Source organism: Scyliorhinus canicula, chromosome 4, assembly GCF_902713615.1.
Source record: "Scyliorhinus canicula chromosome 4, sScyCan1.1, whole genome shotgun sequence".
Classification (NCBI taxonomy): Eukaryota; Metazoa; Chordata; class Chondrichthyes; order Carcharhiniformes; family Scyliorhinidae; genus Scyliorhinus; species Scyliorhinus canicula.
The window spans coordinates 50,185,430-50,209,400 of record NC_052149.1 but is presented as its reverse complement, the minus strand read 5'-3'; the positions used below and the strand labels follow the sequence as shown (position 1 = coordinate 50,209,400).

Sequence of the window (23,971 nt, the reverse complement as noted above, 5' to 3'; positions counted from 1 at the left end):
GATATCAACATTGAACTCTGGTCATATTTTACCAATAAACTTTACAGGGATGTAGCTACCTTCACTACGAGACAAATGCCAGAAATGCTACAGTTAGAAAGTAAAGAAACTGTCCAATATAGCATTATCCATATCAACTAGAAATCCCAGATCCCAGAAATCCTGATATCTGTTGAACCTAACCTGGACTGATTCTCATTCAGTAATCCCTGCTGGAAATTGTGCGTGAATATATATGCACATCTTGGATTGGGTTTAATTGTGATAGGCGTGGGGCAGCACGGTGGCGCAATGGTTAGCATTGCCCCACGGCGCCGAGGTCCCAGGTTCGATCCCGGCTCTGGGTCACTGTCCGTGTGGAGTTTGCACATTCTCCCCGCGTTTGCGTGGGTTTTGCCCCCACAGCCCAAAGATGTGCAGGGTAGGTGGATTGGCCACGTTAAAGTGCCCCTTAATTGGAAAAATGAATTGGGTACTCTAAATTTTAAAAACAATTGTGATAGGCGCTGTGCTGAAATAGCCCATCCCATAAATGTTTGCTCTTTACATTCAATTGTGGCAGATGAAGAAGGAACCAGAAGAATGCTGGTACCTTTGAAATGATTTGTGCCTTTGGGGGAGGGACAATCTCCTGAAGAGATTAAAATGTGTTCTTCAGACGTTGGTGTTGTTTCCTATTGGAATTTGTGCATTTGCCAACTTGTCCTGCACATTTCTGACAGCTACCGTGTCTTAAATAATATATATTTGAGGGTTTGAATGCTCTATAAAATGAATGAAACGACTGATTCAAACTACCAAGGATAGAGGATTGTATGTAACCCTTATTTTATTAAAAAGTTTTAAAAATGAACATTTTTTTAACCCGAGTCTATTTATACCTCGGTTGACAAGTTGCACTGTGTACTCGAAAGGCTGGTAATACTTAATCTACAAACATATGAATTAGGAGCAGGAGTAGGCCACTCGGCCCCTCGACTTTACTACACCATTCAATAATATCCTGCCTGATCTGAATGCCACCTTAATTTCAGATGCATGCTACCCCTGATTTCATCCTCTTGCTTGTCAAAAATCTATCAAGCTCTGCCTTAAAAATGCTCAAAGACCCTGCTTCCATCATTTAATGCGGAAGAGAGTTCCAAAGACTCACGAACCTCTGAGAGAAAACAATTTCTACTCCTCTCTGTCCCAAATGTGCGGCCCCTCATTTTTAAGCAGTGACCCCTAGTTCCAGATTCTTAAAACAGTGACCCCCTAGTTCAAAATTCTTCCGCAAGAGTAAACATTCTTTCCACATCCACCCTGTCAAGACCCCTTGGGATCCTGAATGCTTCAATCATGTAAAAGTAACTTAAAGTTGATAGATCACCATGACCTCTGTAGGTGGGGGAAAGCTTTTTGAAATAATCTAGAAAATAATTTTGTGTCACTTGGCAAATGTTTTTTAAAGAAGGCCAAGAAGGATTTATTAATTTGACTGAAATATGTGATGCGGTAACAGAGAAGTTTGAAGAGGATAATGCAGTTCATGTGGTGTAGACTTCCAAAATGCCACATAACTTTGCCAGCAAAATTCAAAAATTCATGGAATAAAAGGAAAATGGATATTCTGTTGGACAGGAAACTGGCTGTGAGCAGTTGTTTTTCAGACTGGAGAAATGTATACAGGTGGCCGACCCAGAGATCAGTAATAGGACAACGGCTTTCGTTGATTATATTAATGACATAGACTTGGGTGTAAAGGGCATAATTTCAAAATTTGAGATGAACACTGAGGAAGATTGTGATCGAGTTCAAGAGGAGATCTAGACAAGCTGGTGGAATGGCAGATGAAATTTAATGCCGAGAAATGTGACGGCATACATTTTGATAGGAATAACAAGGGTGGGTCGCGGGCGGGTGTCGGGAGGGTCGCTGTCCGCGGCGCTTCCGATCGTGCAAATCCCCGCGTAGCAGCCGGCTTTTCATAATGCCGGCTGCAACCGGCCGCGAACATGTTTAAAAAAAAAAAATTTGGCTGCATTGCGCATGCGTGCATTTGCACATGCGCGCCGATAATCGGGCACTCATGCGCAGTGCGGCCACTATTGTTTTAAACTGTTGCAGCTTTTTATTTTACAATTTCTGTAGTGGTTTTTATTCATTTAATTTTTATTTTTTTCATTTATTTTATACATTTTTTTACAAGTTCGGGGAGTTTTATTCATTTTTTTCACTTATTTTACTCATTTTAAGGGCAGCACGGTGGCCTAGTGGTTAGCACAACCGCCTCACGGCGCTGAGGTCCCAGGTTCGATCCCGACTCTGGGTCACTGTCCGTGTGGAGTTTGCACGTTCTCCCCGTGTCTGCGTGGGTTTCGCCCCCACAACCCAAAAATGTGCAGAGTAGGTGGATTGGCCACGCTAAATTGCCCCTTAATTGGAAAAAATAATTGGCTAATTTAAATTAAAAAAATATATATTTTACTCATTTTATTTTTTATTTTTTTTAGAAATTTGGTGGGGGGGGGTGGTTTATTTGATAAAATTTTACAGGAAAAAATTTCGCAATTTGGACAGATGGAGACTCCATAATTTCCGACACCGGAAGGCTTCACCTTCATCCAACAGGTTCCATTGGAAGAGTTTGTACGAGGGCCAAAGGGACCCAAAATAATTTCCTCTATTTTTGTCAGCAGCAAATAAGGTAAGAGAAAATGGCGGGTCGCGCAGATCGGCCGGCGCGGGCCGCAAAGGTCGGCTGGCGTCGGTGACGAAATTGTTGTGATCATTTGCAATTTGGCATTCTTGTCTTTGACCTGATATGCGAGACAAAAAGCTTTGACATATTTCACTTCAGCAATACTTTATTATTGTAATGGTAATGATTACCATTGCCACAGATTAGTTTAATATCTGTGGAGCACTGATTAAAGCGCCGTGTCGGGGTCCATTTCCGGTTATTATTAGTAAATCATGAGTTAAACAGTTTCAATGAATGCTATACAATGGTAATTAAATTCATATTGGTGCAATGCACTTAATGTCGGATAACTCATGAGTTACACGGAGAGATGAAATTATGCCTGCAATCAGAATAGCCACTTCTCCAGTTACTGAACAAATGAGAGATGGCTGGAATGTAAACATTTTGCTTCTAGTCTTTATTTAATGTTCTAGGTTACAATGCCACTCGGGTAACATTTTCACAGCGAGTTCTTCCACCTAGACTCACCAAGTGAAATCACAAAGTTCAGCAATGTAGAAATGAGTCTCATTAAGATAGTTATGGTTATAAGTTTTTTGGAAAAACTGTTTTGCAGGCCACGTTTTCTAAATCTTGGACGGAGGTCAAAGACTGATTCCAAAATGGGCTCCCGAGGGTCACCAAAATTTCTCCTTGTAATATCGGACTGGACCCCCTTCAGGCAGACAAAGAAGAGACATCCTCAGACATTTACATTTCAAATTCAATGAGTGTTGCAAAAGTGTAAACCGAAACCCATTGACGAAGATTGCTCTGCTAAACAGTACGCTACTGTAAGGTGTAAACAACCTTGACCCTTTTGACCGCTACAGGGGGTAAGGAGACTGGATAACTAATGGATTTACCACTTGTCTAATATGGAAAGTGACATGGCATTCTTGTATAGGTCACATTGTAATGGTGGATACCTTGGTTTATCTGCAATAAGCACTGGAAAGGGCCGGAAACAGCCAGATCAGAGAACCATCTTGAAAACGTTTCAATCTGGGGGACAAAGACATTTAAAAACGGCTGGATTAAAGCAAGTTGTTGTGGATGCTGGAATCTGAAACACAAACAGAAAATACTGGTCAATCTCAGCAGGTCTGACAGCCTCTGTGGAATGAGAAAGGAGCTGACATTTTGAGTCTGGATGGCTTTGGCAAAGCTGGAAAGAACTGGAAATAGGGTCTGATTTACACTGTTTGGGGAGGGGGCATAGGCAGTGGAGCTGGATAGCGATAGGTGGAGATTGACGAAGATGTTGTGGACAGAAAGATAAAGGGAATGTGAATGAGGGTGATTATGTGCCACATCTGTACCCTTCTTAGCTTTAATCACCCCCATTTACATTCCCTTTCTGTCCACGCATGACATATTTGTCAATCTCCAACTATCACTGGCCTTCTATCCAGCCTACTGCTTAATGCCTCAATGTTAGCTCCCTTCTCTCTACAGATGCAGTCAGACCTGCTAAGATTGTCCAGTATTTTCTGGTTTTGATTTAAAAACAGCAACTGGTCTACTGTAAAGTAAGTAAGCAGCTAAAAGTATGGGATTTTCTCCCTGTATTCCTTGATTTCCACCTACTAAGCTCACCTGTTAATGCAATTTCCAGCTATTTGAAATTGGATGCCATCACAACTGCAGAGACAACCCTACAACTTCAAAACCTTCATCTCAGACAATGCGATATCTCAACCTTTGGGCAGTGTTGCCTTTTCTGTGGCTCTGCCCTTAACTACGGCAATCAGTGGGTTTGCCCTCCTTTCTTTTGGTATCTATATTCTATATCAGGGGCTGGTTTAGCACACTGGGCTAAATCGCTGGCTTTGAAAGCAGATCAAGGCAGGCCAGCAGCACGGTTCAATTCCCGTACCAGCCTCCCCGAACAGGCGCTAGAATGTGGCGACTAGGGGCTTTTCACAGTAACTTTATTGAAGCCGACTTGTGACAAGCGATTTTCATTTTCATTTCATGTCCTCCCAGTGTCTGCGTGGGTTTCCTCCGGGTGCTCTGGTTTCCGCCCACAGTCCAAAGATGTGCACGTTAGGTGGATTGGCCATGCCAATTTGCCCTTAGTGACCAAAAAGGTGGGGTGGGGTCACGGGGATAGGCTGGAGGTGTGGGCTTGGGTGGGGTGCTCTTTCTGAGGGCTGGTGCGGACTCAATGGGCCCAGTGGCCTCCTTCTGCACTGAAAATTCTATGATTCTTATATCAGCCCTGTACAAAACATGGACTAAACTGATCCAAATTTTATAAGTGCATTTGTAACTAATATTTTTGTTTATTTTTATAAAATACTTTCCACTGTACTATTTTGATTATGAGGGTGTGCCGAGGGTGGTGAAATGGATGGCAATGTATCAGTTTGCTGACTCCTGAAATTCCATCATGGACAAAGAAGGGATGGGCCACAGGGAAAGACGGGAAGAGGGAAATGGTTTCAAATGGGAGACAGAAAAGAGGGATGTGGGTGGAGAGAATTAGCATCTAACTGGGGGAGGTAAGAGGGATACTGGGGAATGGGATCAGGGGCAGTTAAATCTTGAGGGTAATTTACAGAAGTGCACGAGTTGGCATTAAGTCAAGTCTGTTAAACTTTGAATCATTGAGTATTGTAAATCACCAGATTTCACTCATCATCTACCTTTACTAATTGTCTCACAATGAGAGTGAAAGAGGAGTTGCTGTTCCTCAAGTTAATGTTGAGTTTCGTTAAATGGTGTGTGGGGCTAAAGAGAGAGAGGTCAAAGTGCAGGGACTGGAATTTGTGTCATGCTTGCAAACTGAACCGAGCTGTTCCACAAAGTGGTCACCTAACCGTGCCAAACTAGGGGAGGCTGCACCTTGAGCACTAAATGCAGTATACTAATTTAAACGAAGTACAAGTAAAGTACTGTTTCATCCGGAAGGAGCATTTAGGACCTTGCATAGTGACAAGGGAGGGAGGTAAGAGGGCAGTGTTGCATCTCATGTGTTCGCGTGGGAACGAGAGGATGCTGGGGCTGATTGAAGGTTGGGCAAGGCTGCCGTAAAGAGAACAGTTTCTTCGGAAAGATGAAAATGGAGGGGTTGGTGACATCAAACTGGTGAAATGACAGAGGAGAATCTGTTGGACATGAATGTTGGTGGAGTGGCAGGCGAGAATAAGTAGAAACCTAAAGTGGGTCCTCGGAGGGTGAGGAAGGGGTGAGAGCTGAAGTAGAATTGAACGGTTGAGTGTCCTGAGGACCGTGGTGGAGGAGAATCCTTGGTTCAAGAGAAGGGAAGACATATCAGAAGCACGGTATAGAATGTGGTATTGCCTGAATAGATACGAGCGATATACAAATGAATCCTTCTAATTTTCATTGTGTTATATATTCCCCTTACAAAATGATCCATATGTACAACAGGGAAGCTGTTGATATTAATACTATAAGAATTACAGCTGCTTATTCTATGGACACTTTCATCTGCACATGCTCACCTTCCAGCAGGGGTCAAAGCACTTACATTGAATTGGAGGTATTTAGCTCCAGCAGTAAATTCAAATGTACAATATAAAGTATCCTGTTGTGGTATGCTTACTTTTATGTACAGAATCACATCTCAAGTACTTATTCTTCCACATCCAGTTAAATTGCTATAAAAAGCCATTAAAACTTAATCTCTTCTTCGGAAATGTTTTCATCTATAAGCTAAAGAGAGTAGTATCATATACCACACCTAGTTTTATTGAAGAGATTATTTTTTTTAAAGCACCTAATGAAAACATGGCTTCATAAGGCCATTAAGCTGTTAGTCACACAAGGAAATTACTTAGTCATCGGTGATCTGATACTTTGCCTTTACAAATTTGACACTTCAGTCTCGAGAAATTGCGAAACGCTTCAACTACAAATTGAGTTATTTTTCTTCCAAGAGGGTTAATTTTATTCAATTTGTTAGGAGCAGTAGCTACCTAATTTGGGAGGCAAATATCTCTGCTTTACATTTGTTGGGTTTTATTACTGCATTTATCCATAATGCCAGCAGCATCCCCACCCCAAAAATCCAGTAGCCATATTGTAAAATGGTGCTGCTGCCTCCAGAATCTCCCAAACTCGCCTAGAAAGATCAAGTGTAATGGAAGCAGTAAACCTGGAGCAACAAAAGAAACATTGGAGTTCACTGGTGCCAAGCAGGTTTATTATTTTTCTGCTTATGTACTTAGGCTGGCCATGTAGAACACAAACTCAAGAAATAGAAGCAGCAGTAGACCACACGGTGCATCGAGCCTGCTCCACCATTCAATATGATCATGGCTGATGTCCGTCCTCAATGTTTGACTCCTTACCCTGAGACTATGCCCCTATGTTTTGTGTCCTGTGATCAGAGGAAACACGCTCTCCGCATCCACCCTATCAAGCCCCCTCAGAATTTTGTGGGTTTCAGTGAGATTGATTCTGATTTTCTGTACTACGTGCGTGAACACACCCAGGTCTCTGAACAACAACATATTTTTTTTAATATTCTGCTCTTCTACTCTTACGATCAAAGTGATTAGTTTCACACTTCCTTACATTATTATTATTCCATCAGCTAACTTGTTTCCCACTCACTTAACCTGTATATATCTCTTTACAGCCTCTGTCACCACCCAACAGTTTACCTTCCCACCCAACTTGGTATCATCAGCAACTCTGATACATTATTCTCTGTCTCTTCATCTAAGTCATTAATATATACAGTGATGCTTGCAGCACTCCACTATTCAATGCCTGCCAATTTAAAAAAGCCCACTCTATGTCAGCTCTCTGCTTTCTCCCTGTTATTCAATCCTCTATCCATGCTAACATGTCACCCACAACTCCATGAGCCTGTATCCTTTTGTGTGACGTCTTATCAAATGCCTTTTGGAATCCAAGAATACTACAGCTACTGATTCCCCTTTACCTACCCTACTAGTGACATGTTCAAAAAACTACTACATTTGTCAGACAGGATTTACCTTTAATAAAACCATGTTGACTTGTTCTAATCATACAATGCCTTTCTAAGTGCATTGTTAGGACATCTTTAATAATGGGGGACTTCAATTATCCAAATATAGACTGAGATAGGAATAGTGCAAAGGGACAAGAGGGGTGAGATTCCTGGAATGTATTCAAGATAATTTTCTGCATTACTACGTTTCCAGTCCAACGAGAGGGCAGGGACTGTTGGATCAGGTTCTGGGGAATGAGTTTACCCAAGTGGGTCAAATATCAGTGGGAAAGAAGTTTTGGGCCAGTGACCATTATGTAAGGTTTACGTTGGCTGTGGATAAGGACAAGGACCAAACCACACCAGGGATAATTAATTGAGGAAAAGAGAACTTCCATGAGATGAGAATGCATTTGAGTTGAGTGAGTTGGAATCAAATGTCAGCAGAAATGATAGTGACTGAACAATAGGTCACCTCCAAGAGAAGGTATTGCAGGCAATATCAACAGGGGAAAGAGACTCCATAAAAACGTCAATCAGTCCAGAGACCTACAGTTCCTCTCAGACCTCTGTAGCTCTGCAACAGTCTCAGCACCCTTTTGGTCAATCAAGTTGCCAATAGTCAGTGCCACCTCAGGAGGCACCACCTCAATGACAGCTGGTCTCACCAGCCTCAACATGTGCAGCTGGTTAAGAAGAGTCAGGAGTCCCTGGCTCTCCTTCGTTGGACAGAGTTACAGGAGCATTCATGATGCTGGTGGGACGTGCCCACTCTGAAAACTGAACAGGCTTGATTACACCCAGCTCTTCCAAGCTCTTTAGCTCTGTTTCAACTTTCTGATGCAGTGCATATGGCTCTAGATTGGCTCTGAAGAAATTAGGCGTTGAATACGGATTGACATATATTCTGGTCTTAATGCCCTTAATACGTCGCAGTTCCTTCTGGAAGAGGTGTTCATACCTCCTTAGGACATACTGGAGGGTGCTGTGGGATATTTTGAAGATTCAAGCTAGTTAAGCCTAATCTTCTGTAACCTGACTCTTCCCATCAGACTGGGTCTATACCTGTCCACGATAGCCAAAGGCAGTTTTTTTCTTCTGCCCTCTGTGGGCCACTGGATATTAGCTGTTCTGAGGATCTTGCAAATGTCCCCAGTCTATGTTGTAAGCTTGACTGTAGTACTCTTCAAGCTTAGACTGAGTTCTTGAATGAGGATATTGGAAAGCCTGCTCCCCTACCACGGTCACTGAAGCCCTGGTGATGACTCAATTTTAAGGGGTTTACCATTTATGCTGAAGACAGTTTCAATCGGGACCATCTTATTCAGTTGGGCTGCATTCAACCGATGCATTGCATACTCTTCTGAAGAGATCTTCTCCATTATGTTCAGTGGCGTTGTGGACTGCTGCTGTTGCTTTTTGCATTGGTACACTTTGCCTTGCGTGGCATCATGCTTGAGGGTGCCCCTTCAGTTTCATCCAAAGCACACAAACCCCTGAACATGACAGGTCTCCAGGGGATGGTCTCACCCACAAAGATAGCACTACTGACTTGGGTTGATGCCGCAATCTTTTTACCGAATCTTGGGTTCTGGTCCAGTACACAGGACTGTATCTCATTCTCCACTGTGCCGCTGATCCACCATGGACTTCACGGCCATACCGCCCTATGCTTGGTTAACCAACCTTCAGCCACACTTTGAAGCTCAGTGGCACCTTTTATGGTGCATTCCACCTTGATCGCGTTTTCCAACATAATCGTGATCACCCCAGAAGCTTTGACTGGATATTAAGGTTATGGATCCCACAAACCAGTCGATCATGCAAGGGGGCCTCACGGTAGCATGGTGGTTAGCATCAATGCTTCACAGCTCCAGGGTCCCAGGTTCGATTCCCGGCTGGGTCACTGTCTGTGTGGAGTCTGCACGTCCTCCCCGTGTGTGCGTGGGTTTCCTCCGGGTGCTCCGGTTTCCTCCCACAGTCCAAAGATGTGCGGGTTAGGTGGATTGGCCATGCTAAATTGCCCGTAGTATAAGGTTAATGGGGGGATTGTTGGGTTACGGGTATACGGGTTACGTGGGTTTAAGTAGGGTGATCATTGCTCGGCACAACATCGAGGGCCGTAGGGCCTGTTCTGTGCTGTACTGTTCTATGTTCTATGTTCTATGTCATTAAGCGCGGTCCCGAACGTAGCAATCTGGCGAAGCCTGGCTATGAAGTTGAGATAGACTCTTCATGGTCCCTCATTACAGAGTTAAACTTTTAACGTTGAAGGATAATCGAGGGCCTTGGGTTGAAATGTTCTTTAGCCAATTTCACTATCTATTCAAAAGTCTTTGAGTTGGGTGCCTCCAGGGACATGAGATTCCCAATCAAATTTTACATTTGGGGCCACAATCAGTCAGAAGTACCACCTTCTGCTTGTCTTCATCTGTGATCTCATTTTCGACAAAAGAAATTAGCGGAGCCGTTCAACATGTTGACTCCTGTCCTCAGCTTCTTGGCCAAATAGATCTAGTTTACCAATAATAGGCATTTCCACTCACGATTTGAATGACTACGGCTCTTGCTGGAGATCCTCTACTTTTTCAACTGTTCCTTCCTTCCCTCCTCAATTCATTCTAATGTCTGCTCTAATCAAAAACTTTTACTGCAACGCCAATGTGGTGGATCAAGACAGAAACTGGAGGCTTCCAGTAGTTAACAAAGGGGCTTATTGATGAAAGGCAAAGTTAGTTAAGTGACAGGTACAGATCACTATACAACAGGCCTTAACACTTGGTCCATACTGCCCGGGGTCCTGCTACCAGGGCCCCATGCAAACTTACTACTGGCCGAAGATTGGGCACTCCCGCACAATTGGCCTCAAGCCAGTTATGTAGGCCATGTTACCGCAGATAGTTATTGTATTTATTTCCTGTGCCCCTTTTACCAATGGATTATTGAGCATTTTGGAATATTATTTAGTGTCTTCTACCTTGAAGACTGACAAAGTATTTATTGAACTCCTCTGCCATTTCCTGGTTCCCCATTATTATTTCCCCAGTCTCATTCTCTAAGGGGTCTACGTTCACTTCGGTCTCTCTGATCCTTTCTATATATTTAAAGAAGCTCTTCCTGCCTGTTTTTATTTTACTTGTTAGTTGACCCTCATAGTTTATCTTCTTTTTTATTTTGTAAAACTTCTGAAAACTTTCCTAATCCTCTGGCCTACCACTAATCTTTGCCACATTGTATGTTTTTCTTTCCATTTAATACAATCCTTGACTTCCTCAGTTAAACATAGATTGATGTATCCCCTTCCTAGAAACCTTCTACCGCACTGGGATGCACCTTTGTTGTGAGCCAGAAATATTTTCATAAACATCTGCCATTGCTGATCAACTGTCTTTTCTGCTAACTACCTTTCCCAGTCCACTACAGCCAGCGCTGCGCTCATTCTTTCGTAATTGCCCTTATTTAGGTTTAGCATACTTGTTTCTGACCCAAATTTTTCACTTAAACTGAATGCTAAATTCTACCATGTTATGATCACTATTTCCTCAGAATCTTTTACTCTGAGATTGTTTGCTAAACCTGCCTCTTTATGCGTTACCAGAGCCAAAATAGCCATTTCTCTGGTTGGATCCACAACATGTTGTTCTGGAAAACTGCCCTGAATAGATTCTATGAATTCTTCCTCATGGCTACCTCTGCCAATTTTATTTCGCGTATAATTAGTGTACCACCTTTTTTACATGCCCTTATTATCTCCTGATTTATTCTTCATCCTACAGTATAGCTACTGCTAGGGGGCCTATAGACTACTCCCAACAGTGTCTACTTCCCCATCTTATTTCTTACTTCCTCACACATGGATTCTACATCATCTGATCCAAGATCACTTCTTACTGTCATACTTATTTCACCTCATACTAACAAAGCTACCCCACCATCCTTTCCTTCCTTTCTGCTCTTATGAAAAGCCACATACCCCTCAATATTTACATCTCAGTTTTGATATCCATGTAACCATGTCTCTGTAATGGCTAGAGATTATACTCATTAACCTCAATTTATGCCATTAATTCTGTGCTAATTTGCATTTACACAAAGCCATTAATTTTTTAGAAGTTTAGCTGATGGCGAGTCCACTTCTACATTAAATATTTTTGCACCCTGAACATAACAAAAGCAAGTATTAGATGCTTCTTTAATAGATCACAGTGCGTAGTTAAGCAATACAGAACAGGAAAATCCCAGGTTCAATTATAATTTTTCCTGTTGGTTGATGACAGCCTCGGTGACCACAGCAAGTTAAAATTTGCGCAAGTAACCCTGCTTCTCAAATCCCCAGCTCCAGTTCCCCATAGCTATCCAGCAATTTGCTGGATGTATGCAGATGTGAATGCTGGTTGAGCATGTGACTGAGATTGCTTGTGATGTGCTAATTTTCCAACTTATGTTCCCCTTGAGCACTGTTTTCCAGTGGGAATTGCTGAATTTACTTCCTTTGGTACCAACATTTCAATGTGTGAACTGCGAGAGTGAATGTTGATGAGAGCTGACAATACTCCTATCTGCATCCAGATGTTAATACATCTGCAGCAGACATTGCTGAATTGCAATCCAGAAACTAATTACCAAAACGTATTGCAGGCAATGTCAAGGTAAATTCCCTTGAAGGGGAAAGGTAAGACAAAATAAATCCAGAGCATCCTGGATGACGAGAGAGATAGAGGTGAAGATGAAAAGGAAGACAACCGATGTCAGGTATAAAAATACAATGGGGAAGCAGACTGAATATAGAAGGACCAGAGGAGAGGTGAAATAGCTAACAAGAAGAGAAAATGAAAACAGATCGGCAGCTAACATAAAAGGGAATCCAGGGTCTTTTATAAATAATAAAAGAGTGGTAAAAGAACGTGTGGGCTGATTAGGGATTAAAAGGGGACTTGCACGTGGAGCCAGGAGACGTATCAATGAGTGCTTTGCATCTGCCTTTACAAAGGAAGATGTTACCCAGGCCAAAATGAGAGAGGAGGTAACTGGCACATTTAAAATTGATAATGTACCAGGACCAAATGAAATGCATAGTGAGGGATGTGAGAGTGGAAATTGCAGAAGCACTAATGACAATTTTTCAGTCTTCCTTAGGCACTGGGTGGTACTAGAGTACTGGAGAATTGCGAATATTACACCCTTGTTCAAAAAGGGTGTAAAACAAAGGGAGAAACTCTAAAGGCGATTCAGGGACAGAAGAACATTGCTGCATATATACATAAGTCATTGAAGAAGGCAAGGCATGTTGAGAGAGAGTAATTCATTGATCTGAGGCTTCCTTATTAGGGCAGTTTGAATACAAGAGTAAGGAAGTCATGTTGAACTTGTATCAGTCACTAGTTAGGCCTCATCCGGGTGCCATATTTGAGGAAGGATTTGAAGACATTGCAGAGGAGATCCACGAGAAATATTTCAGGGATAAAGGTATATCGGCGAGGGTGGGACTGTTTTTCTTGTGTTATGACCACACAGCACCACCACTACTGCACCCCCCACCCCATTGACGCTTCCCCCACCCCCCAAGTTGTTGATCAGGGCGACACCCCTCAATTTTTCACCGTTCAGCTAGGATACCCCCAAATTGTTAAAAACTGGGGTGAGGAAGGATGAACTGGCTCTCTGTCTTTCTGCAACAGGATGCCTTTTCCTTGCCGCAACAATTATGTTTTAAAGGGGGCCAATTTAACTAGGCTTTCTTGACTTAAAGATAGCACTCTATCTTTAAGAATTACCAAAGGCAAGAAAAAATGGTAAAATGCATGCTTATGCATTCATACAGATTAGAAGTGAGAATTGAGTCCAAAACAAATAAGTTTTTAAAAAAGGGATACGGAATAGTCCTTGAGGAGTAGATGATGGAAGTGTTGTGGCCATTACAGTTCGAAATTCCAGTAGACTTGACTTCAGCAGGCAAATAGTTGTATTTTAAAATTCCAGTGTGCTGAAATTTGTTAGTGAAGCTTCCCACTTTCCTTCTCAGTTGTGTTCTTTGGCTGACTTTCACAGTCAGAGAGAGATTCAGATATACCTGCAAAACTGACTATTTGCAGGGGCACTGTGTGTTGCTTTCTGGGTTTCTTTCTGTGTAAAAATCTCCAGCACGTCTTCTCACAGAGCATACACAAAGGCAGACCACATGGGGCAGCTTTCAGCTGGCTTTAAACCATTCTTTGTATGTTCCAAATGGAAAGCAGAATCTGCAATTCCATACGGGAATTACTCAAATGATCTCTTGAGATGAAATGGCCATCCTGTCCCTTTGCCTCTACAAGGGATGGTAATTTGTTTCTATATGTTTCAGAAGTATTATTTCTGGAAACAATACAGTTCTCAGCATGTCACCAACTCCCCACCACCACCAACAATCAGCCAGTGGCTGACTGTACATGCTCAGCCATCTTTGGGATTTGTGCATCCATTTTTAAGGAATTCACAGGGCTTATTTAAATTCCATTGTTTGAGCGTAATTTGGCATTTTACTTCACTATTGTGAAACTTGGAGAAAAGAAGGCTGCGAGGAGACTTGAGAGAGGTATTCAAAATCCTGAGGGGCATGGACAGGGTATATAATGAGTAACTGTTGCCACTCGAGAGAGCATCAAGAACTAGAGGATACAGATTCAAAACAATTGGCAAAAGGAGTAAAAATGTTGTGGGGAAAGTTGTTCCTCGCAGAGGATGGTTGCAATCTGGACAAGCTTCCTGAGTGGGTAATAGAGGTTGTTTCAATCAAGGTATTCAAAAGGGAATTAGATTTCTATTTGAAAAGAAAGAACGTGCAAAGTTATGGAGATGAGGCAGGGGAGTGCGAATAGGTAGATTGCTCTTTCAGAGAGTCAGAATAGACTCAGTGGGCCAAATGGCCTCCTTCTACACAGTAAAGATTCTGTGATAATAGATTCCGGCATTTTCCCGACAACTGATGTTAGGCCAACTGGCCTGTAGTTCATTGCTTTCTCTCTCCCTCCTTTCTTGAAAAGTGGTGTAATTGCCAACTTCCAATCTTCCTGAATCTAAGGAATTTTGGAAAACCATTGCTAGCACATTCATTATTTCTGCAGCTATCTCTTTTCAAACCCGAGGGATTTAATCCCTTGAGCTTTTCCAATACTTTTTCTCTGATGTAGGTTAGTGATGTCATTTCCAATGATTGAGAATGATACAATAGCTGGAAAACAAGCTACAAAATGTGACATGGACACAGGTTTTGGTTATTGCACATACCTGAAGTTTAGGGGATGACGAATCCACTTCTACATGAAATGTTTCTATGACATGAACATAACAAAGGCAAGTATTAGATGCTTCTTTAATAGATCACAGTGAGTAGTTAAGCAATACAGAACAGGAAAATCCCAGGTTCAATTATAATTTTTCTGTTGGTTGAGGATAGCCTAAGTGACCACAGGAAGTTAATATTGCGTAAGTAACCCTGCTTCTCAAAACCCCAGCTCCCGTAGCTATTCAGCAATTTGCTGGAAGAATGCAGATATGAATGCTGGTTGAGCATGTGACTGAGATGGTCTGTGATGTGCCGATTTTCCGACTTGCGTTTCCTTTGAGCACTGTTTTCCAGTGGGAATTGCTGAATTTACCTCGTACGTTCCTTGGTACCAACAGCGGCAAGTGATGCATTTCAATGTGTGAACTGAGTGTTGATGAGAGCTGATAACACTCCTAACTTTGTCCGTTTTCAGCAGAAGTCACTGAATTGCAGTCTCGAGTGGGAAGCCAGTTGATCTATCTCTCCTTAGTCTAAATGTATCAATGCCAATTCCGCCTTCCGCTACACCATCTAGAATAACTAACTCAGCATATGGAAGAAATTAATCTTGTACCTTCCTGTCTCACTCAATATCATGCTGGCCAACAGTTTTACCTATTGAATTCTTGTCTGCTAAAAATCTAATCTGACTCTGTGTAAGACAATGAGTCGTTAAGAAGGAATAAAATTGTGGCTCCAAGGTGCTATGGAAGATAATGCTCCCAAGCGATCCCAGAAGCCTTCTTAAATTAGCAGATAATCATTGGTTTTATCATTACAGTGATAAAGTTGTCACGGCTGAGAATTAATTGGAGCTTCTGTTCATTGATCGGAGTGTTGTTGCTATGGAAACCATTGCCTAGCACATGATTTTCTCAGGTGAATGAATTAAAAAGGAACTGCTGCTGAAATCCAAATATCTAACATGCTCCTCAATAATAAAAAAAGAACTTATGCTTCATGAAAAATCATATAGGTTTAGAAAATACAGCCCTTGGCTAAAACAATTGCAGCCCACTTCCTAATATCTGACTGCCAACCATTCCAGATATTTAACTTATTTTGGTCGATTTTTTTTCAGTGGTAAAATCTCTGTGCAGTCCAGTAGAAATTTGTGTTTACTTTACTGAACAAGGGTCCCATTTGTTCGTTTGCAAATGAGTTTCATTAATTTGTGATGATGTCTGTCCCCTCGGGGTAAGGTTTGTACAAGTGCAGCCTGGAGGAAAAGCTAGCTCATTTGTGTTTCCATGGAAGGTCTCTGTTAAGATTCACAGATAATTCTGTGAGGATTGTGAAGAGATTCTCTACCCTCCAAAATATTTTCAACATGGAAGAGAAACTGCTATGTCCCCATGATCCAGTTCACAATTCTCTTCAACTTAACACGATTGGCGCAGCATGTCATGCCGACCATAGGATTGGACAGGATGGCAACTCTTATCCCAGGGTGCTTGTGCTGCAAGAAAGGGAGAGAAGCATTCAGATCGACTACTGCAGAGGGCAAAAGTTTCCATGAAGTCCTCCCTCAAGTTCTGCTGTAACTTTGACAGCAGACCAGAAGAGGGATTATTATAGAAATCTACTACTTAGATACTTTGTTTTGATTCATTCTTAGAATGTGCATGTCACGGGCAGCACCAGCACTTATTTTCCGTTCCTATTTGCTTGCTTAGAGAACTGAATGTCTTATTAGGCCCATTTCAGAGGGCAGTTCAGAGTCAAAGATATTTCCATGGACACCAGACCGAGTAAGATCGGCAGATTTCCTACCCAGAAAGCCATGAGTGGACCAGGTGGAATTGTTACGATAATCTAGTAGAACCTAGAATCCCGACAGTGCAGAAGGAGGCTATTCGGCCCATCGAGTCTGCACCGACCTGCTGAAAGAGCACCCTACCTAGGCCCACTCCCCCACCCTATCCCTGTAACCCCACCTAACCTGCATCCCTTTGGACACTGAGGGGCAATTTAACATGGCCAATCCACCTAACCTGCATGTTTTTGGACTGTGGGAGGAAATCGGAGCACCCGGTGGAAACCCACGCAGACATGGGGAGAACGGACAAACTCCACACAGACGGTTACCCAAGGCCAGAATTGAACCCGGGTCCCTGGCACTGTGAGGCACCGGTGCTAACCACTGCCACTGCCCTGAGTTTTAAGGCCATCGTTACTGATACTAGCTTATTCCAGATATATTTTATAAACTGAATTTAAATCCCTATGCTGCCATGGTTAAATTTTAACTCATGCCTCCAGATCATTAATCCAGACCTCTGAATTACTGGTCCAATAACATAATCACTATATAATCATACCTACTATTGTGACAGGCATTTAGCGATCTTCTAGTAAGAGATGTTCCAGTAAGTGGTTTTAATTACCACCCTCGTTACCACCAGCTATCAGAAGTGTGGGCTTGGACTCTCCTCTACAGAATGGAGATTTGACAGGATGAAACCTTCACCCACTTCTTCAGTCTGTTCCAGTGGGATTGCTACCAGCAAGAATGGGGAAATGGGGAGAGAATGATGCAAGGATGGCCCTGCAGCAACAGAAGATCTGTGGTAAAACCCAAAGCAGGAAGAAGCACCCTACAGGTTGGAACAAAAGCTCCAAAAGATGGTATGACCACCTGGACAGGGAGGAATCCATTACATAGCCTTTCTATCCACGGATACCATTGCTTCACTGAGGTGACCCTGCTAACTGGCAGGAAGTATCCCAGACGGTTGAAAAATCTGCAAGCACTGTGTAAGCACTGGGCAGCATGGTAGCATAGTGGTTAGCACTATGGCTTCACAGCGTCGGGGACCCGGGCTCGAATCCCGGTTTGGGTCACTGTCTGTCTGCAATCTGCACGTTCTCCCCGTGTCTGCGTGGGTTTCCTCCGGGTGCTCCGGTTTCCTCCCACAAGTCCCGAAAGACGTGCTGTTAGGTAATTTGGACATTCTAAATTCTCCTTCTGTGTACCCGAACAGGCGCCGGAATGTGGCAACTAGGGGATTTTCATAGTGACTTCATTCCAGTGTTAATGTAAGCCTACTTGTGACAATAATGATTATTATGTTATATATTTCACTTAATTCTTCATCCCTAAACATTTGGAAGTGGTGCCATCAAACTGCACACTACAGTGCATGTTGTCATGGAAGGAGCAGATGAGACTGAGGAATGCACTACGCTCTACACTACACATAAACTAACTATTATATACAGCACCTCCTGAAACATAACACAGAGTGTTATACTTAAAGTGCACTGAATAGTTTCTATATTGTGTACATTTAATTTAATTGCATCACACATACTGTATGAGTTACCAGCCTTGCTGCAACCGGCTTGGTGACACAAAAAGGCCATTGAATGTGACTCTTAAGACATCTCACAAGATTTAACTGAACCTCACAAATCGTCGCAATCTGAATCTTGCCCTCGCTGTGGATTCTCCAGATGCTGGATTCTCCTGCCAGATTCCCCTACCGCCCATGAACCAGGGGCCTCCCCTGTGAAGCCTCAACTACAAAAGTGGCATGGTCCATACAAACTTGGATCAGGTGTAATGACACCTGGGGGCCTCTGGAGACCCCTGGGTGGTCACGGACAGGGCAGGGTGGCCCTCTGGCTCTCTCTCTGGCACCTGAGTACCTTGGCACTGCCAGCTTCACACCTTGGCACTGCCAGGCTGACAGGGACATTGCCAGGGTGGTAGGGTGGCAGTGCCAGGCTGCCCGAGTGCCAGGGTGGCACTGCCAAGGGTCGCGACCTGAGGAGGGGTCATGCCCATGAAAGGGTGGTTTGAAGATGGGGGAATGAAGGGCAGGTATGAAGGGGCCTCATAAAGGTTGGGGGGAAAGGGTGGGGGTCTCAAAAAGGGGGGAGGGATTGGGAAGGCCTGAAAAAGGAATGCCCTTCAGCGTCCCAATAGTGGGGTGTCCTCACTTGGTGGGGGAGGGAGGGGGGTAATGCCTATGTGTGCGGGGGTGGGAAGGGAGGGGGGGGGGAGAAGTGACATCGCCCATGAGTGGGAGTGTGTGGAGAACCCTCAAGCTCACTTGGAGATCGGGGCACCCTTTCAAAATGGCGGCCCGGTCTCTGAGGACCTGGTCTGGCAAGTGAGTTCAGTTCCCCGGTGATGAAAACAGTTTTAAGTGTAGGCTTGACCAAGGAGAAACTCCCCAAAGTCCAAAAATAAGTGTTGTTGAACATTGGTATGCATCTCATGCAAAAAGCCTGCAAGAAACACCTCACCAAACCCGCCCAAAATTGGGTGAATCTTGCCCACTTTGTTTTAATACTGATATGGTATCACAGTGTTCACCTTACTTCATGAGTAATCTAGAGGATTGGAGTTTTAATCTGACAGATGTGAGTTAAAATCCCACAATGGCAGTTTGTGAATTGAATTCAGCTAATTAAATGCGATCTGTGATCTGTTGGATTGTGGTACAAACCTAACTAGTTCATTCATACACTTTACGGATGGAAACTTGTCAGTTTTACAATGTCTGCCCTCTATGTGACTCCAGACCCACAGCAACGTGGTTAACTCTTAATTAGCTTGTCAGATGGTCTAACAAGCCATGAAGCAGGCCCACCATCTTCTCAAAGGAAACTAGGGTGGGCAATAACGTTGGCCATGCCAGTGAAGTTGTCATGAAAATGTGCTTTATGTAAAATAATTATTTTTAATTCACTAGCCATAAACCTAATTGAACTTTTAAACTTTTAAAAAACAAACTTGTTAAAGCAGACTAAACGTGTCTTGAGATCACATTCTGGGGTGGTTGTTCTGATCAATCATAATGGAATGGAGACAGGCTGTCTGCAAAGACAGTGGGCTGGATATTCTGCCCCCCTCTGTGGCAGAAATTGCGTTTGGCAACAGGGCGAGGAATCCACTTTCCCGCATGAAATCGGGACGGGCGCCAGTTCAGCGATTGTGCGTCCCCCCGATTATCCACCATCCAAGGCCAGTACCTGAGGCGCGCTCTGCTATTCTCCGGCCCCAACCAGCTGAATTCCCGATGGGCATGGACCACTCATGGTCCCGCTGCCTGTGATACCCACGTGGCGGCTGCAGACTCAGTCCGGGGCCGCCAAAATCGGGGGAGGGCCGACCGGAGGGCATGGGGGGGGGGGGGGGGGGGGGGGGGGGGGGCTCTTTCGGGACAGCAGTTTTTTTGTGCTGACAGTCCAGGTTGGACGAGCGGCCGATCGGGGGCACTATTTCCGCAGTCCAGGTCCTAGGTCCACGGTCTGAGTCCGCCATGGAGCACGGCGCGGCCGTTTAAGGCCGCCGCAGTGTGCATGAGCAGCCTCTGACCCGGAAGGGCGGGGGGGGGGGGGCTGTATCGGCAGCTGGAGCTGCGAGCTGCGAGCTCCATGACAGCTGCTAGCCCCTGCTAGCCCCCTGCAAGGCTGTGAATCTGTGGCCTTTTGACGCCAGTTTTTCTGGCGTAAAAGGCCACAGTTTTCACAATGACATGGAGACATAGTCCCTGAAACAGAGAATCCAGCCAAATGACTCCTGGGTAATGGGAAGGCCCCACTTTCCTGTTCTATTAACAAGGCATTAAGACAATCACTTTAACGTGCACAAAAGAACTGAATGTCAGAGGTGAGGTGAGAGTGACTGTCCTTGACATCAAGGCAGCATTTGACCGTGTATGGCATGAAGGAGCCCTAGCTAAATTGGAGTCTATGGGAATCAGGGGGGAAACTCTCTGTTGGCACAAAGGAAGATGGCTGTGCTGTTTGGAGGTTGATCATCTCAACTCCAGGTCATCACTGCAGGAGTTCCTCAGGGTAGTGCCCAATGCCAAACCACCTTCAGCTGCTTCAAGAATGACCTTCCATCCATCATAAGGTCAGAAGTGGGGATGTTTGCAGATGACTGCACAATGTTCAACACCATTCGTGACTCCTCAGATAATGAAGCAGTCCATGTCCAAATGCAGCAAGACCTGGACAATATCCAGGCTTGAGTTGACAAGTGACAAGTTACATTTGTGCCAGACAATGATCACCTCCTACAAGAGAGGATTTAACCACCGCCCCTTGACATTCAATGGCATTACCATTGCTGAATCCCCCACCTGAATCCTGGGAGTTACAATTGATCAGAAACTGAACTGAACTAGCCATATCAATACTGTGGCTACCAGGGCAGGTCAAAGGCTAGAAATCCTTTAGCAAGTAACTCACCTCCTGACCCTCCACTTGCCTGGATGAGTGCAGCTCCAACAACACTCAAAAAGCTCAACACTAGCCAGGACAAAGCAGCCCGGTTGATTGTCCCCCTTCCACAAACATTCAAACCCTCCACCACCGACGAACAGTGGCAACCATGTGTACCATCTACAAGATGCACTGCAGTAACTCACCAAGCATCCTTATACAACACTTTCCAAACCTGTGACTACTACCATCTAGAAAGACAAGAGCAGCAGATACCTAGGAACCCCACCACCTGGAGGTTCTCCTCCAAATCACTCACCACCCTGATTTGGAAATATATCGCTATTCCTTCACTGTCACTGGGATAACATCCTGGACTCCCTCCCTAATAGCACAGTGGATGTACCTACACCTCAAGGACTGCAGACGTTGAAAAAGGCAACTCACCACCACCTTCTGAAGGGCAACTAAGGCAATAAATGCTGGCCGAACCAGCAACACCCACATCCTGTAAATGAATAAAACAAAACCTAAGGAAATTCACCGCAGCACTACTATCTCCAGAAGAAAAATAAATCGGCCAGCTCTGCCTTAAAATTGGAGGCATTGGGATCACTGAACAAACGTCTGAAATCAGCCAAGTCAATGTTTACTTTTAATGGACTCTAATTTGTCAAACCTATCCTTACCCACTCTGTAATCTGTATGGGCCTGTGTAATAAAATTAATCTCTGTCTTTGTTAAATTCAAGAAAGCCTGATCGATTGGTTCTTTCATTATCACAGTATTTAAACAGTTTAGTATTCATTGAATTGGCAAGTATTTCCTTTTCATATAAAAACCCAGTCACGATGAAATGAGGAGGGGGAAAAGAGGGGAGCCATTCGAACGTTCCTCACTTGGCCATAACAGACATGGACACCCTGTAAGTGAACACATTTTAAAAAAAACATTTGATTGCACTTTGTTACATTAAACAATGCAGTGATAGCAGTGGGAAACTATGATGATTAACTTAAGAACACTCCCCATCTTGCAATTTGCCTGCCGACCTATAATTTAATTAGGGTTTCCCAACTTTGTCTTCCTAAAATAGCTGCCCTTTGGGCAGAACACATCATTCATCCATTACCACTGACCCTGCTATTTACCGTCTAATAATATAATCTTGATTATCTGACATCAGAACTTCTGAGAGATGAATATTTTTCAATTCCCCTCATCCCCTTGGCAACACCATTTGAATTCAATGAATCAGTTTACACGTTTATGCTGACAGCACTCAGCTGTACCTCACTACCATCTCTCTCGAATCCTCCGTTGTTGCTAAATTAGGAGTCTGCTTGTTAGACATCCAATACTCTGTAGGCAGAGGTTTGCTTCACTTAAGTATCCGGAAGACTGAGGCCATTGGGCGGGATTCTCCATCCAGTAACGCCGGAAATGGGAAACAGGATTGGGCGGAGACTCGCTCGTGAGCCGCCCCGGGTTCCTGATGGAATGCCATGCTCCGTTGTCTTGAAAGTGACGTCAATGTGCTCTACTCCACACGTGCAGTAGACGCCGTTGGCATGTCATTAACGGACCCGACCCAGCATTCTCAGGGTCCTCCGCGATGCTCCACCTCTGCCAGGAGGAATTACCGACGACTCGCCACTAGGGGGCCTGGGTATGGGGGAGGATACCTGCTCCTGGTGATGGAAGCCTTGAACCTTGAACCCTGGAAGAGGTCCTTCCAGGGCCGAGTGGGCACCTGTCTGGGATCTCGCAGACCTCGGTGCACAGGTGCACCCTTGCCATAACGGAGGCTGTGCATGCCTGTTTGGCACAATTATCATGTTCAATGCGGACTGAGCCCGCCAGAATGCCCGGGCAGTGGGGTTCACCACCATTGCGGGGATGCCCCAGGTCCAGGGGTGATCGACGGGATGCATGTCCCCCTACGAGCACCGGCGTACGAGGGGCCGGTCTTCACAAACTGAAAGGTCTTCCTCTCGATGAATGTACAGCTGGCACACCTTCATCCTGGCACACTAGGCAGTTCCTGATAATTTGGAAGCGCACCCCCCGGCGAGGGATTGGCTCCTGGGCGACAGGGGTTATCCGCTGCGGTCATGGATGATGATGCCTATCCTGAGGCCACAGACCAATGCTACAATGATGTCCATGCAGTGACCAGGGGCATGATTGAGCGGTGCATCGGAATCTTGAAGATGTGGTTCAGGTGCCTGCACCGCTCAGGAGGGACCCTCCAATATGACGCTAGCAAAGTCTCCCACATCCTTGTGGCCTGCTGTGTCCTCCTCAACATTGTGCAGCAGAGGGACAACATGCTGGAAAAGGAGGATGACTGTCTGTTCCTGTCCAACGAGGAGGACATGGGGGAAGGGCCAGGATGGGCAGAGCATAGGGCCAGGACAGGCACAGGAGGTCGCACAGCATGTGCTCCTAGGCTGGTGCTTATGGGCCACTCTAGTCGCCTAAAAGCTCACCACTAGGGGGCCTGGCCAATCGCACGAACTGCCCACCCTCCTGCCCCCCTCAGCCCCTTCCCCCCCACTTGCCGACCACCCCCTCCGATGACCACCTTCCCTGTACCAACCCCTCCCTCCACCAGTCCCCCCCCCCCCACACCTGCAACCCCATCCGTGATTCCTACCTGCCTCACTATGGGGTGGGGGCCCTGAGTTGGCAGTAACAGTGGGTCTGGTTCATGGGATAGAGGATGGTGACGACCCGCTCTGTCACGAGCTTTGGTGCTCTGCATCGTTCAACAACACCTGACTGCTGTCCACGGTAGCAC

The 23,971-nt window shown here is 44.6% G+C and overlaps 1 long non-coding RNA gene across 1 annotated transcript; it reads right to left on the bottom strand.

Annotated features, from left to right (window-relative positions):
* Nucleotides 1-2,824: 2,824 nt before the first annotated feature.
* On the bottom strand, nucleotides 2,825-22,599 carry LOC119964558. Its single transcript, XR_005460325.1, has 4 exons — nucleotides 22,461-22,599; nucleotides 14,946-14,989; nucleotides 3,658-3,733; nucleotides 2,825-3,404 (listed from the first exon to the last, which is right to left on the bottom strand). It is a non-coding gene; the product is annotated as an uncharacterized LOC119964558 (long non-coding RNA).
* Between the last annotated feature and the right edge of the window lie 1,372 nt (nucleotides 22,600-23,971).